The sequence below is a fragment of the Mustela lutreola genome, chromosome 5 (genome assembly GCF_030435805.1).
Source record: "Mustela lutreola isolate mMusLut2 chromosome 5, mMusLut2.pri, whole genome shotgun sequence".
In the NCBI taxonomy this organism is placed as follows: Eukaryota; Metazoa; Chordata; class Mammalia; order Carnivora; family Mustelidae; genus Mustela; species Mustela lutreola.
In genome coordinates this window covers 37,567,860-37,582,453 of record NC_081294.1, presented here as the reverse complement: position 1 = coordinate 37,582,453, position 14,594 = coordinate 37,567,860, and positions in this window count along the sequence as shown.

Below are 14,594 nucleotides of genomic sequence, written 5' to 3'. Positions count from 1 at the left end.
GCAACTTGGACTTACAGAAGTAAGTCTACACAAAATAATAAAAATGAAATTTGAGCCTAGGCCCTTTGTTCCAAAGCCCAAGCTTTTAACCACTTTGGTATTTACTTATTATTTTCTCTCTTTGATGATTCCATCTATTAGGGTGGTGATTGGTTTTACATGTCAACTTGGCTAGGCTATACCACCCAACTATTAAATTAAATAACAATAGTAATCTAGGTGTTGACATACAGGTATTTTCTAGATGTGGTTAACAGCTAGAATAGTCAACTTTAAGCAGAGCAGATTACTCTCTCTAACATGGGTGGTGCTCATCCAATCATTTGAAAGGCCTTAAGAGCAAAAATTGAGGTTTCTTGAAGAAGTAGGTATTTGTCTTCAAGACTACACATCCCCTTTTGCCTGAGTTGCCAGCTCGTAAGACTGCCCCACAGACTTTGGACTTGCAGCCCCCATAATTATGTGAGCCAATTATTTTTTTAAAATCACACATACACATACACACATGTGTGTGTGTGTGCGCACGTGCACACACACACACACACACACACCATTCACTAATGGTTCTGTTTCTCTCTGGAGAACACTAACTGATACATATAGCAATTACTTTTATCTGTAGCTTCAGTCTTTAATTTTTTCTTGCTTCCATATCTAGGTATTTAACTGTCTATTGTACTTCTCCATACAGGTTACCAAAGGAAATTAAGATCATTTCCAAACTGTGTTCTTCTCTCTACTCCTTTCCTAGTATGTTTGTTCTCCCATGGCTCAAACTTGGTGAATGGCAACACCTATTCAACGGCCAAACCAGACCTTCTGCCTAGCCCTGAATCACTCATGTGTTGTTCCAACCAATTTTTCCCATTTGTCTCTTTTTTATCTGTTGTCCAGCCTTCAGTCAATTTGCCAATAACTTTGCTTGGACCACCATCATTTTTGTCTTCATTATTGCCATGACACCCTCTTTCTTAGAATGGTTTCTGTTTTCCTGATTGAATCTGATCTAATATACTTTTCAAACCATTCTCAATTTGAGACAGTTGTCCCTTCTGGCTTATATCTCTCACAGTATACATCTATTATAGTAATTATCACACTGGCTTATAATTGCGCCATTAAGAGTTTCTTTTTTCCCTAATATACTGTAAATTCATATTTTGTTCATCTTTGTATCCCTAGTGCCTAGCAGTGTGTTTGGCAATCAAAGGAACCACCAAAGAAAAATGACAAATGAAAACATACTATCTACTATTTAAGTAAGAAGTAAAGAACAGATTATACATTTCAGTGACTATCTGTGATAACCACAAATAACTGCCCTCAAAATACTTGTTTGCCTTTATTATTTAGAATTGCTAGGCAGGGGCTGGCCAGACTGACACCATATTTCCCAGTTTCCCTTGCAGATAGATGTGGAAATACAATGACTTTTCTCCAAGGTGCTGTGGTTTTTGAGATATAGGTAAGACTTCTCCATATTCCTTTTCTCCTTGTTGTATACAGACCCCAGTTGTGACAAAACTATACACTGGAAGATCTTAGATTTCTGAATCACCACATGGAGGAAAGTAACTCCTGACCCCATTGTAAGTTTATGTGAGCAAAAAATCAAACAAGGTTTCTGTTAGAGCACTGAAATTTTGAGGGACTGTTTGTCAGAGCAATTATTTTTCCTAATTAATATAATATTCAACCTAAAATTTAAAAGTCATGCATTGATAATTTGTGATTCAATGACATTGAGGATATAAAATTATCCCCAAGTAATCAGCCTTCATAATGTTGATACCACCATCTCAGTCAACTTTACCAAAACTGAGTTTAGAAGGTGGAAAAGCCACTGATTTTGGTAATGGAATTTGGATATATTCCCATTCTTTCTCCATACCATGCAGCTGTATTAGTTTTAGAGAGCTGGTACAGAATTTTGTTACTTTCAGAAAACATAGTGGAAAATTCAAATTTTGTCATTATCAGAAGTGACCTTATTTCTAAAATGATATAATTATCCTGATTAAAATGTCATTTTTAAAACTCTATTTGAAAATTTATTTTGAGAGGTTTCATTTAAAACTTTTCTTTGGTTTGAAGGATAGTCTTTTGTTGAATTGTTACCAAAGGTTAAAAATAAATTTTATAAAATTGCAGTAAAAATAATGAACTATTCAGAGTGAGTAATTTATTGACAAGATTATTGAACTTCATTAAACTTTCATATATTTCTTATATCTATGAAATATCAAATGCAGAAGACCAAAAAAAAAAAAAACCTGCTGTCAATATAGTTTATATGTATAAAACCTTATAAAAACCCTTGAGCACATATCACTCAATAACTCTAAATTATCTTAATATATGATTCCAGTGAACATTCAAACCAAATAAAAAGATTTGGGTAAAAATATTAGTGGGCCAAGGATGTTCTCCCTTTTGTAGCAAGAATTTGCACCATAATCCAATGAATACCTGGTGAATCATTCAATCTCATCTTTAAACAAATTTTAAAAGAATGTCAAGAAAAATAAGAAATCTTGTGTACATCTGTTTCTTTGAGTCAAATACCATATTTTTCCAAATGGGGATGGCATGATTTCTATGGCAAAGCTCAAGGTAATTTTTACTGGAGAGGCACCTGGAAATATTATATATGTTTTGGCTAAAACTACCCATGATACACGTTCAGGAAAAGGTCCTGAGAATAGATTGCCAGAAACTTCTATAAATAATCTTACTTTTCTCTTAATAACTTTGTGGTAGAAGCCAGAATGGCAATCTTGACGGACATAGGCAGCTAACTAATGTATTGATGTAGGATAGACCAGTCATCCTGTGCTTTACCTCTTTTCTATTGAATTTAGAAGATATAATGCATGTAAATCCCTTAAAACTGTTCTGGCAAAGTAAGCATTCGATACTGGAAGGGACCATATATCATAAAGTTTAAGTGCCCATGTTCTGGAGCCAGACTGCCTGGGTGTGAGTCCCAGTCCTACCACATCTCCCCATGTGACTCTGAGCAAGTATTTAACCTTTTTGTGCTTGAGGTTTCTTTTCTTTTTCATCTGTGAAGTCAGAATAATAATCAGACTACTTCATAGGCTGGTTGGGAGGATTAAAATAGTAAATGCATGTTAAGTGTTTAGAACAGTACCTGTCCCATAAGGGGTCAATAAATTAGCTATTATTACTTGGTATGTACATAATGGTTAATAAATGTTAGTCTCTTCCATTACAAGGGAAAGTCATTTTATTAATTGTAAACGTGAATCCTTGTTTTATTTTATACTTTTTTAAACATTCTTTTATACTTTTTTTTGATGTAATGTCATTTTCCCTTGGATACTTCCCAGTGGTCTTGTTTCTTATCGCAACTTAAATTATTGTTATTTTTCTATACATGAAAGATGTCCTAAACAAGCAAGGGTTTTTATAAGGTTTTATAACCTTATATAAGGTTTATATAAAACCTTATATATTTCTAAAGGAAATAATTATATACATTCAAAAAAATATTCCTATCAGAATCTTAAAAAATTAATTAGACTTACATTTGAAATCAGACTATATTTTTAAAGCAGATTATTTCTCCTTAAGGGTGATGATATAGAGAATTCATTTTGAGCCTTCAGGGTATAAACAAAGACACTATTCAAGTTTCATAAATTCTTTTAACATGCCAGATGTAAAATCAATTAGCTGTAGTAGAAATATGGCCTCATATTTTAAGGACTGCAACATTCTAATTGCTTGGTCTGCAGTTTGGTTTTTTTTTTTTTTTAACAGTAATATAGGGGGATTTGGACTTAAACATTTTTCATTTTTAGAATGTTCCTGGTTGACTTTTAAAAGTACCCTAACATAAATGAACTGAGAATCTTCTTTGGAAATTTAAAAACAGAAAAACACATCTATAATTCCAAAGGAACATCTCAGGAAGGCCCTTACCCCACAATAAATAAAGAACCATCAACAGGATTCATCTATGATCCTTAAATATTTGTTATGTGTCCAAAATTGTAAATGTCTATTCTGGAGACACTCTAAAATTTATGATTTAAAAAGATTTCAACAGACTGAGATTGTTCAAGTAGATTAGACCTTGCTTAAGAAAAGAGAATAATACTCTTAAAAATGTAATCACAGGCAGTAGTGATTAGACAGTAGCTTACTGGAGTGGCCAACTAATGACTTTAGACTGGAGAGGTCAGCTACTTTGACTAGACTTAGTTCTACATACCTTGTCTATTTAAACCTCAGTCACATTATCAGAAAAATAAAGCATCGACAAATTGCTTGACTTAAATGGGTAGCTTACAACTAACATCTATTAACAAAGCCTGTTCTAATGGACAGGTATGTTTACATTAGCTTTTTATCAGCTCCCCCCGCCACTTTCCAGATCAATTACTTGCTGATTTTTAGAGAAAATTCAAAGTACTTCTTACCAAAGACACTTAACCATGTCTCTAATCTAGATCAAAACCAGGACATTTATTTTTCTTACTTAAATGTGATATGGTTTGGCAATCACTTATCTGAAATATTTGAACCAAGTTATGATGGTAAATTTTGTGTTTTCTATATTTTAGACATAAAATGTAACCTATATATGGTTTACTTCAAAATATCCACAGTAGAGTGTGATATCATAATTAAAAGCATTAATATATATTCAGCATAAATATAAATTCACAGTAACTAGAATAAATAAATGACATAAAATAGCTAAGTCACAAAGTAAGTTAACTAAAAATGTTAGTTTTATAGAAAATTAGAGATTTTCAAATTGTAAATGAGGGATTGTGGATTAATAGTACAAAAATAAGAACTAAAATTGATTCCTGATAATAAATTATGGTTGCTGAAATCACACATTTAATAAATCAATAAAAGAATAATGCAAGTAAAGTTTTTATTTTAGTGGCCATCTCACTGGTAATAGTTCTAAACTCTGGACAAAATGTTTTTTAAAAGAAACTTTACAAATGAACTGGAAATTAACTAGCAGTAAACAGAAACTGGAGGTAATATCATCCTTGAAGTGAGGGAACCAATTAGGTGAGATCCACAATTATACATTTTTTGCTCCCATAGGGATTCTGGCTAGTTCCTATTTGTATGCAGAAAGAGCCCAAGGAATCAGAGGTAGAATTTGGGCTATCTAGACTGACTGGAAAATGGTTGTATAATGTCAGAAAATAGACAGACAAAAAGAGGAAAGGATTTGGGAAAAAAAAAAAAAAATCTCTCTTCAAATCCAAACCTGATACCCGAATGGTATATGAATGGAGTGAGACTCCAAACACAACAGTTAGAAGCTTGAGAGCTGAAAAGAGACTTCAAGAATTGTCTTTGGCTAAGAGTTTGGATTTAAAGTTTCACTAACTAGAGGACCAGAATCAGCTTGGCTTTACATTAAACTCTAGAAGGAACATGAATAAGAAATAAAGGCCAAATCCCCAAATTGAGGACTTTGGCCTAAGAATAAGGGCACAATTGAAACAGACTGTCTCTAATAAAGCCTAAAGCAAGCCTTCACAATATTAATGGCATAACAGAACAAAATTTGCTGTTTTTTTTATCCCCTACACTGAACCTTCTATCCCCATAACTTATTTATTCCATAACTAGAAGCCCATACCTCCCACTCCCCCTGACCATTTTGCCAACCCCCCACAAACACACACACTTCTCCCTGGCAACCACCACAACCACCAGTTTGTTCTCCATATTTATGGGTCTGTTTCTGCTTTTTCACTTGCTTTATCTTATGTTTTGTTTTGTATTAGATTCTAGGTATGAGTGAAATCATATGGTATTTGTCTTTCTTTGTCTGATTTATTCCAGTTAGTGTAATACCCTCTAGGTTCATCCATGTTGCTGCAAATGACAAGAATCTCATTCTTTTTTAGGGCTGATTAATATTCTATTGTGTATCATTCCTCATCTTCTTTATCCATTCAACTAACAATGGACATTTGGGTTGCTTGCATATATTTACTATTGTAAGAAATGATGTAATCAACATAGAGATACTTATATCTTTTCAAATTAATGTTTTCATTTTGGGGGGTATATGCTCAGTAGTAGAATTACTGGATCATATGGTATTTCTATTTTTAATCTTTTGAGAAATCTCCATACTGTTTCCCACGTTGACTGTACCAATTTACATTCCTACCAACAGTGTACAAGAATTATTTTTTCCCCACATTCTTTCCAACACTTATTTCTTCTTGTCTTCTTGATTCTAGTGATCCTGACAGGTGAAAGTGATATCTCATTGTAGTTTTGATTCACATTTCCCTGATGATGAGTGATGTTGGGCATGTTAATGTGTCTGTTGGCCATTTGTATGTCTCTTTTGGGGAAAAAATGATATTCAGGTCCTCTGATCATTTTTTAAATTGTATTATTTGTGTTTATCTGGTGTTGAGTTGTATAAGTTCTTTATATACTTCAAGGAACAAGAAAAAGATAGAACAAAATAAGCCCAAATTTGGACAAGGAACAAAAGGAAAAACAACTATAACAGAACTAAATGAAAGAGACCAGAAAATAATGGTCTAAAACTAAGATATGTTTTATTTTTAGTAGTTTTAATATTTTATTTTTAATAAAATACATTATCCCCTTATTGGATATATAATTTGCAAATATCTTCCCTTCAGTAGGTTGCTTCTTCATTTTGTTGATGGTTTCCTTCACTATGCAAAAGCTTTTTATTTCGGTAGAGTCCCAATAATTTACTTCTGCTTTGGTTTCCCTTGCCTTAGGAGATATATCTAGAAAAATGTTGCTAAAGCCAATGTCCAAAAGATTAATGCACATGTTTTCTTCCAGGAGTTTTATAGTATTAGTCCTCATCTTTAGGTATTCAATCCATTTTTAATTTATTTTTGTGTATGGTATAAGAAAGTAGTCCAGTTTCATTCTTCTGCATGTGACTGTCCATTTTTCCCAACATCATTTGTTGAAGAGACTGTCTTTTCCTCATTGTATGTTCTTGTCTCTTTTATCATAGATTATTTGACCATATAAACATGGATTTATTTGGCCATTTTTCACAGGAAGATAATTCTCAGTTTCTGCAACATGTCTTCCACAATGTTTAATACACAACAACAACAACAACAACAAAACTACCAAACATAGGGAGAAACCACAAAAAGCCAACCCATAAACCAGGGTGGAATGAGCTGAGGGTTGGAGACGGAAACAGAGGCAGAGATTTTAAAGATGTTGAAATTATAAGACAACATAACCAGTATGTTAAAGTTAGAAGACAAGGTTTCATAATTATTTAGATGAAAATATTAAAGAATTTACAGGAGAAGATGAATATAATGGTTAATTTCAGGACAAATATGGAAGGTATAAGAAAGAACCAAATGGAAATCCTAGGGCAAGGAAAATATATCTCAACTAATAAAATTATTCTATAGGCTTTATAGCAGATTAAATACACACACACAAAGAATCAATAACCTATTTTTACCAATCTATAGACTATGCAAATGAAAGCAAAAAGAGAATACAAGACTAAAAAGAAAAAATAGAGACTTAATGATCTATGAGATTTTATCAGGAGATTTAACACTTGTGGAAATGGAGTCCAAATTAAGGCAATGTCACTTGGAATACACCATAAGGGAAAAACAAAAGTGCTCTTAACATACCAGATTTGTCAACAAAAGTCTTCTGTTTATTAAGTACTTACTGTGTATCACTAATTTTGACTTTGGAGGTATAGCAGTGAATAAGAATGATAAGATTTCTGATTTCATAAAACTTACATTCTAGTTACAGAAAACAAACACTGAACTAAAATATTTTTTTTGAACTACAAATTTAAAGCACATGTTGGGTCAGCCTGGTAATGGGTATTATTAAGTAAGGCATATATTACATGGAACACTGGGTGTCATAGGCAAACAATGAATCACAGAACACTACATCAAAAACTAATGGTGTACTGCATGGTGACTAACATAACATAATAAAAAATAAAAATAAATAAACGCATGTCTTAGAGTAATAATTTCTCTAATGAAAATAAAATAAGTTGATATCATGGAGAATAACCAGTTACTACTCTAAATAGCATTCTGAAAGTTCTCTCTAAGGGGATGACACTTCAGATCTGACAGTACAGAGCAAGCCCTGTGATGATGGGGATAATTTAGAAAGAGAAAATAACTAACGTAAAAGGTCTTAAAGTAGAAAGAAGTTTCACATGTTTGAGGAACAGAAAGAGAAAAAGTGTAGCTGGAGAGCAGCAAGTTAAAGGGACTGACATATGAAGTGAGGATGCAAAGGCCAATCAGGTCAGGCCAGGGAAAGGAACTTGGCAATTGTTTTCTTTATGCAATGTGAAGACATTGAAGTGTGTTTTAAATAGCAGGGGTGGGCATAAGTCATGCTATGCCATCATTTCTGCTTTTAAAGCAGAATGTTGGACAGGGGGAGTAAAAACAGGAAATTTGATGTTAATTACACAAGATAAATAGGCACAAATTTCTAATAGGGAATAAGGAAAAAGAGGACTCAAGAATGAGTTTAAGTTTGGAGATTGGGCAATTGGCAGATGGTAAACACGAGATAAAGAAAACCATGGAAGGAGTGTAGGTTTGAGATAGAAATTAAGAGTTCTATTTTGGACATATTAAGATTGAGGCCCCGTCTAGGTATCCAAGTAGAGATATCAAGAAGGTAGTCAGGTACCTGAGAGTAAAGTTCAGGAAAATGTTTAGGACTTTATCTGTAAATCAGGGGGTCCATAAAATAAATATGCTCAAATCCATGAATCTAGATAAGATCATTTAAAAAGAAACTATGATTAAGGAAGAGAAATAGCTAAGAATTCAGTCCTTGGGCACTGTAAAATTTAAATGTGACTAAGAATTCATGGACAGTAAGGTAGAAAAAAAACAACAGAATATACTAAAAGCCAAGAGAAGCAGGAGTTCACAAAGGAGTTCTTTCATTCATTCAATTATTTATCAAGTATTTACAGTATAACAGTCAGTGTTTTAGGCAGTTGGGATACATCAGTGGATATTAAAATGGATAAAAATTTCTATTATTATGAAGATTATTTGCTACTGGGAAAACAGACAATAAATCAATAAGTATAATAAATTTAAAAATCATAGAAGATGATTTTTATAAAAAAGATTTTTAATTTATTTGTTTAAAAGATTCTATTTATTTATTTGAGAAACAGAGACATGAGGAGGGGAGCAACGAGGGAGATGTAGACTTCCCACAGAGCATGGGGCCAGATGCAGGGCTTGATTCCAGGACCCCCAGGGTCATGATCTGAGCCAGAGGCAGATGCTTAAACAACTGAACCACCTGAGCCAAACACCCACTTCACCCCCAAGAGATTTTTTTAAAGTAGAGCATGTTAAAAAGGGTATAGAGCACTAGGGGTAGTGGAAGAAGTGGCTTGTAAATTAAAATACTATAGTCAGAATAGGAAATTAGTGACTTTGTCAAAAACTATTGGAAGATTAAAAGAAAAACTGAAGACAGAGCAATGACTTCTAGATCTGAGGTAATTGATAACTTTTGACAAGAGTGGCTTCAAATTATGGTGTTGATGGAGTGAGTTGAGAAGAAATTTCAAAATGAAAAGATAGAGATATCTACTGTAGAATAATCTTCTCAAGATTAGCTTTCAAAAAGAACAAAAAATGGAAGAAATTATTGAAAAAAGGATGCAAAGCCAAGAGAACACTCTCTAAAGTTGGACCTATTGAAGAAGTGGGGTGTCCTGATGGAAATGATCCAGGGTAGATAGAAAGAAATTGATGATGCAAAGCAACAGGGGTGAGGGGAAGCAGAAGTTTAAGGAGTTAGGATGCTGACAGCAGATGGTATCTCAAAATATGATGAAGGTGATTGCTTTTGATATGAGTTGACACAAGTCATTTGCTCAATTATTGTAACAGGGTAAAAGGAGAATGTGGCAAATTTGAGGTTAGTATGGTAGATATAGCATGGTTGGAGAAATCCAATGAGTTCCATTTGATTATTTTTGCTAATCCTATGGACCATGAATATAAATAAGCCTGTGGTTTAATTTCAAGAGAATTTCATCGTATGCTCATTAGGTATCAGTCATATGTCTTTTCTTCTGGGTTCAAACCCAGAAAAGATAAAAATAAGAAGCCAGATAGAAAAAGAAGCATCAGGTTTGTTCATTCAAGCAGTAGAAAACCAGTGAAATTGTACAGTAGGTATAGTTAGATATTTGGACCCAGAATTCAAAGAGAATCCTGAGATGAAGACCAAGTCTTCATAGTCAATAGTTACAGGTTTGGATTTGAATGAGATCATCCAGGAAGAAGACATAGTGAGAAAAAAGAAGAGAACTGAAAAAACTGAACCCTAAGGAAAATTCATATTTCAAATGAAAAAGAAAAAGATGAACTTTCTAAAAAGTAATCATAACATTTAGCAACTGAGAATTCAACATATTTAGTTATAGTATCAAATACCAAGGAAAAGTAACTGAGATAAGGTAAGGATATGGAAATAGGAATTTTAGTTAACTGATTTAAAGCTGGACTCCAATAGACTGAGCACTAAAAGGGAGGGAGAGAAAGTGATGATGCTGAGGTTGGTCTACTATTTCAAGAGTCTTGACTGTAACAGGGAAAGGAGGGAGATGAGAATAATTAGATGGAGTGGACTTTTTGTTGTGTAGGTTTCATATATTTTTAGTAGAGACCTAATCCATTTTATTCTATAAGAGCAATGAAAAGTAGCAAACAGGATTACAAACATAAGAAAGAATAATCAATAAAACAAGTACCTTCAGGATGAAGAGGAATGGTGGCCATAACAGGTGGCAGAATGAATCTCAGACAAGTAAATGTATATGACTTGGTATGTATTGGTAGAGGAAACAGTGATCTCTTGCTTGAAATTCTCAGTTTTCTTGGTAAAATTGGAACCAAGTGAAAATAGAACAGATTAAAGAAAGGAAAATAAAATCAAATGAGATTCTGTTTCCTAAAAGGCCTACTCAACCTGGCCAAAACCTAGAGTAAGCTGAACAAAGAAATGAACCTACAAATTTATGGAATGAGATACTAAACAGAAAGATACCTACAGAAATTAAGATTTCCAAGAAGACAATTCTTACTCCATAGCTGAAAATTACTTTCCCAACTCTAGTCCTCCATGAAGAGATTAATGCCTAAAAATCTCTGAGATGAACTCAGATTTGTTTTTTTTAAAAAAAGCAAATGCAAGCCATACAAGTCACATGACTGACTAAGGGCAGGCAAAAACCAATGGCTCATGTCTCTATGAGTTATGACTTGAATAAGGTTGTAAAAATGACAAACAAAGGGCCTTTTTCCTTTTTCTGATCACTAAAACAAATCACACCCAGTTTCTGGTATTGTTGTAATAGATTAATGCAATACACAAAGTATATGAAATATAGGCATTTTATAGAGACTTCAGTGAGATTCTTGATACACTAATAGAGAACTTGATGACTAGATTTATCCAGGGGAATTGGTAACTGGCAGAAAGACTGCCAATTAATGGATTGATACTGACCAGTAGGAAGATCTCGAAGTGGAACTTGGAAGAGTGCAATTTTCAACCTTACCTATTGCAAACATTTTATCAAAGACTTGGATGCTATAACACATGGCAAGCTTATGATAGTAAGAGAAAGCTAACAAAAATGTATGTGAGTGTATGTAATAGAAAAGAAAGAAGGAAGGAAGTAGGGAAAAAGAGGAAGAAGACCCAGAGAAAAGGACAACTAGCCTCTCACTTTCATACCCACCGCCACCATTCTGATCATAGTTGTCATAATTATCAAAATTCTTATCTGAAGCACAACACTACCAACCTATTTTCTTGCTACCCACTTTTATGGTTGCCAAATTTATAGAGATGTATAATCAGAAGGCAAATAAAAAAATGATTTTGGCATAAGAACGATTAGTGACAGCGTGAAAATATGTAAAGATGGTGGCCTTTGAAACCTGACAAATGCGGGCTTGAATTTTGACTCTCTAGTTACTAACTACGTGACTCGGTCAATTTATTTAATCTTTTCGTGCCTCATTTTCTTTCTCTGAATAAAAGACATGTCTATCATAGATATACTGATTGAGGATTCAATGAGATTATGTAGATAAAATGCCTGGGTGATTTGTTCCTATTAAGTTGTTGCAATGAATACATAAAAAACTGTTGTAGGAACTGACAGTGATTAGCTTCAAAAGAGAAGGTGGAGAGGACAAGAGAATTGTCTTCAAAAAAGTAATTGTCTTAATACCTGAATACTTTCTGTTTCAAGTATCATATATTTTAAAATTTGGTTTATATAAAAACAATGGCCTACAGAACAATGGGTAATATATCATAGAATAAAGATTTGGACTCGGTATTAGAAGAATATTTTCTGACACATAGAATTGTGAGAAAATATATAAGCTGCCAGAGCATGTAATGAAATTCCAGTTATTGAAGATATTGTAGCAAAGGATGGAAAGAAAATACCAAAGCAGTCATTCAGGAACTGCATGTGTAGGCTAGAAGACAAGATAAGATGGCTATAAATTTCCTTTCCACAATTTGACATTTTTAAAAAATTCTACAATAACAGTCTAACTTTCTTCTCATTTGCAGTAATGCATAACAGAGATTGGACTATAAAATTAATCTTTATCTTAAAACAGCTGCGATATCACTATGTACCTAAAACAGAAGGTTTGCTCACAGGTATATCTTATATTTGAATTAAGGAATTTTGATGCATTTAATTTTTTTATCATCTACTCACTAGATACACACATTCACATTCACACACACACACACACACACACACACATAGTAAAAGCAATGACTTTAACCTATTTGATACATCCATCTCTCTGCAAAGACTATTGTAAAATCATAAACAGTTCTTTGGGCTTATTTTACTTTTGGAAAATCTTAAAATAAAAGATAATCCATACCACCTATATTCTTTAAGCCTGAATTCACAATAGACTCAGAGTTCTATTTTTTAAAGCTTGTAAATATGTATTTAGAAAAGAATAGAAGTGAGGAAATTTCTACTGCTTTTTTAAAAATATTTTTTCTTTTAAATTACTGGTCTGAGAGGGGGGAAAAAATCACTTCTGTGCTTGGCATTTCTGCTTACTGATCCATAAACGGAAGTTGTGTTGAATTTTTTTTTTCCAGACTAAAAAGTAGCAAACCTATAGCTGTGTTCCTTCTTCTGTTTACCTCTCTTTTATGACAAGAATGAAGATAATGACCAAAATATATGCCATGCTTAAATGTTGTCAGAAATTCGTCATATTTATATTCTTTACGGACTCCACTGTCCATAGTGATTTAATACTACATTAAAGTCAAACCGGGGAGGACATCATAAACAGCTCTTGTTTAAAGGACATTGTGAAGGAGAGCCTTTAATCTGATTGATGAAATAAATGGAAAGTAATCTATCCTCTATTCAACAGCTTGTTGATGATATGAAAGAATTCCTACTCAAGCAAGCAAGGCTTTAAAGAGAAAGACCTCTTTCATCCTGTCAGCCTCTCATTTTTAGAAAAAAGTTAAGTTTTTCATCATGGTTCAGGGGAGTCCTTGTAAAACGTTCATTGAAAATTTAAGAGCAATTACAGTGTCAGACAGCTAGAAAAATTGCTTTTACTGAGTGAGAGTTCTCTGACAGATGCATTGTGGGAGAATTGATTCTTTCTAAGGGATAAGTGAATTGTCATTGTTAGCCTCTTCTCATGACATCTAGCTAGATGTCATCTGCTTTGTAACAGAAGATTTGAATCAGACAACTGTACTCAACACTAGACAGTGTCTAGATTAGTTCTGCAAAGAAATAAGGCTTTGCTCTGCATGGCATCCACTGAGCTTTTAAAGATTACAGATGAGCAAGGGTTTCAAAAAAAAAAAAAAAAAGAAAGTTAGAAAAATCAAAAACAAAGCTTTATAGCCACTTCAGAAAGCCTGGATGTTTAACCTGTAAGGAAGTCTGTCAAATCCTTGTGGAAACCATATAGAGAAAAGATCAATAGGATACCTACTGGCTCCATTAGCTTGATGTAAAAGGGGGAGAGGGAAGCTGCTCTTCCACAAGAGAAACTACATTATTCCAGGGATTATGCGGGATCAGTTCACTTTGCAGAGAAGAAGAAGAGAAAATGAATGAAGATTCTTGGTGGGCCAGGACTGGAAAGAAAGGGCTTGACAGGTAATATAACTGGTGCTAAGAAAGCGGCTTATTGACTGGGAGGTGTCTCTAATTAGATGTTCATTTGCATAGGGGAAGGTGCCAGTTCTAATCTGGAGTAAGGCTGGAGGAGATGTGCAGTAAAATGGCTGTCACTCAATCTGCTGCAAGCTAAGTTGAACATAATTCGTGAATTTTGTTATTTACCCTGACTTTTGGAGTCAGGGAATATACTTGCTGTGGAAAAATATGCATTTTAATGAATAAAATAACTCTCCACATGTCATAAATGTTTACAACCTCATGCACGTTAACCCTTGAATTCAGAGCGAAATATTTGGCTATGTACACATGG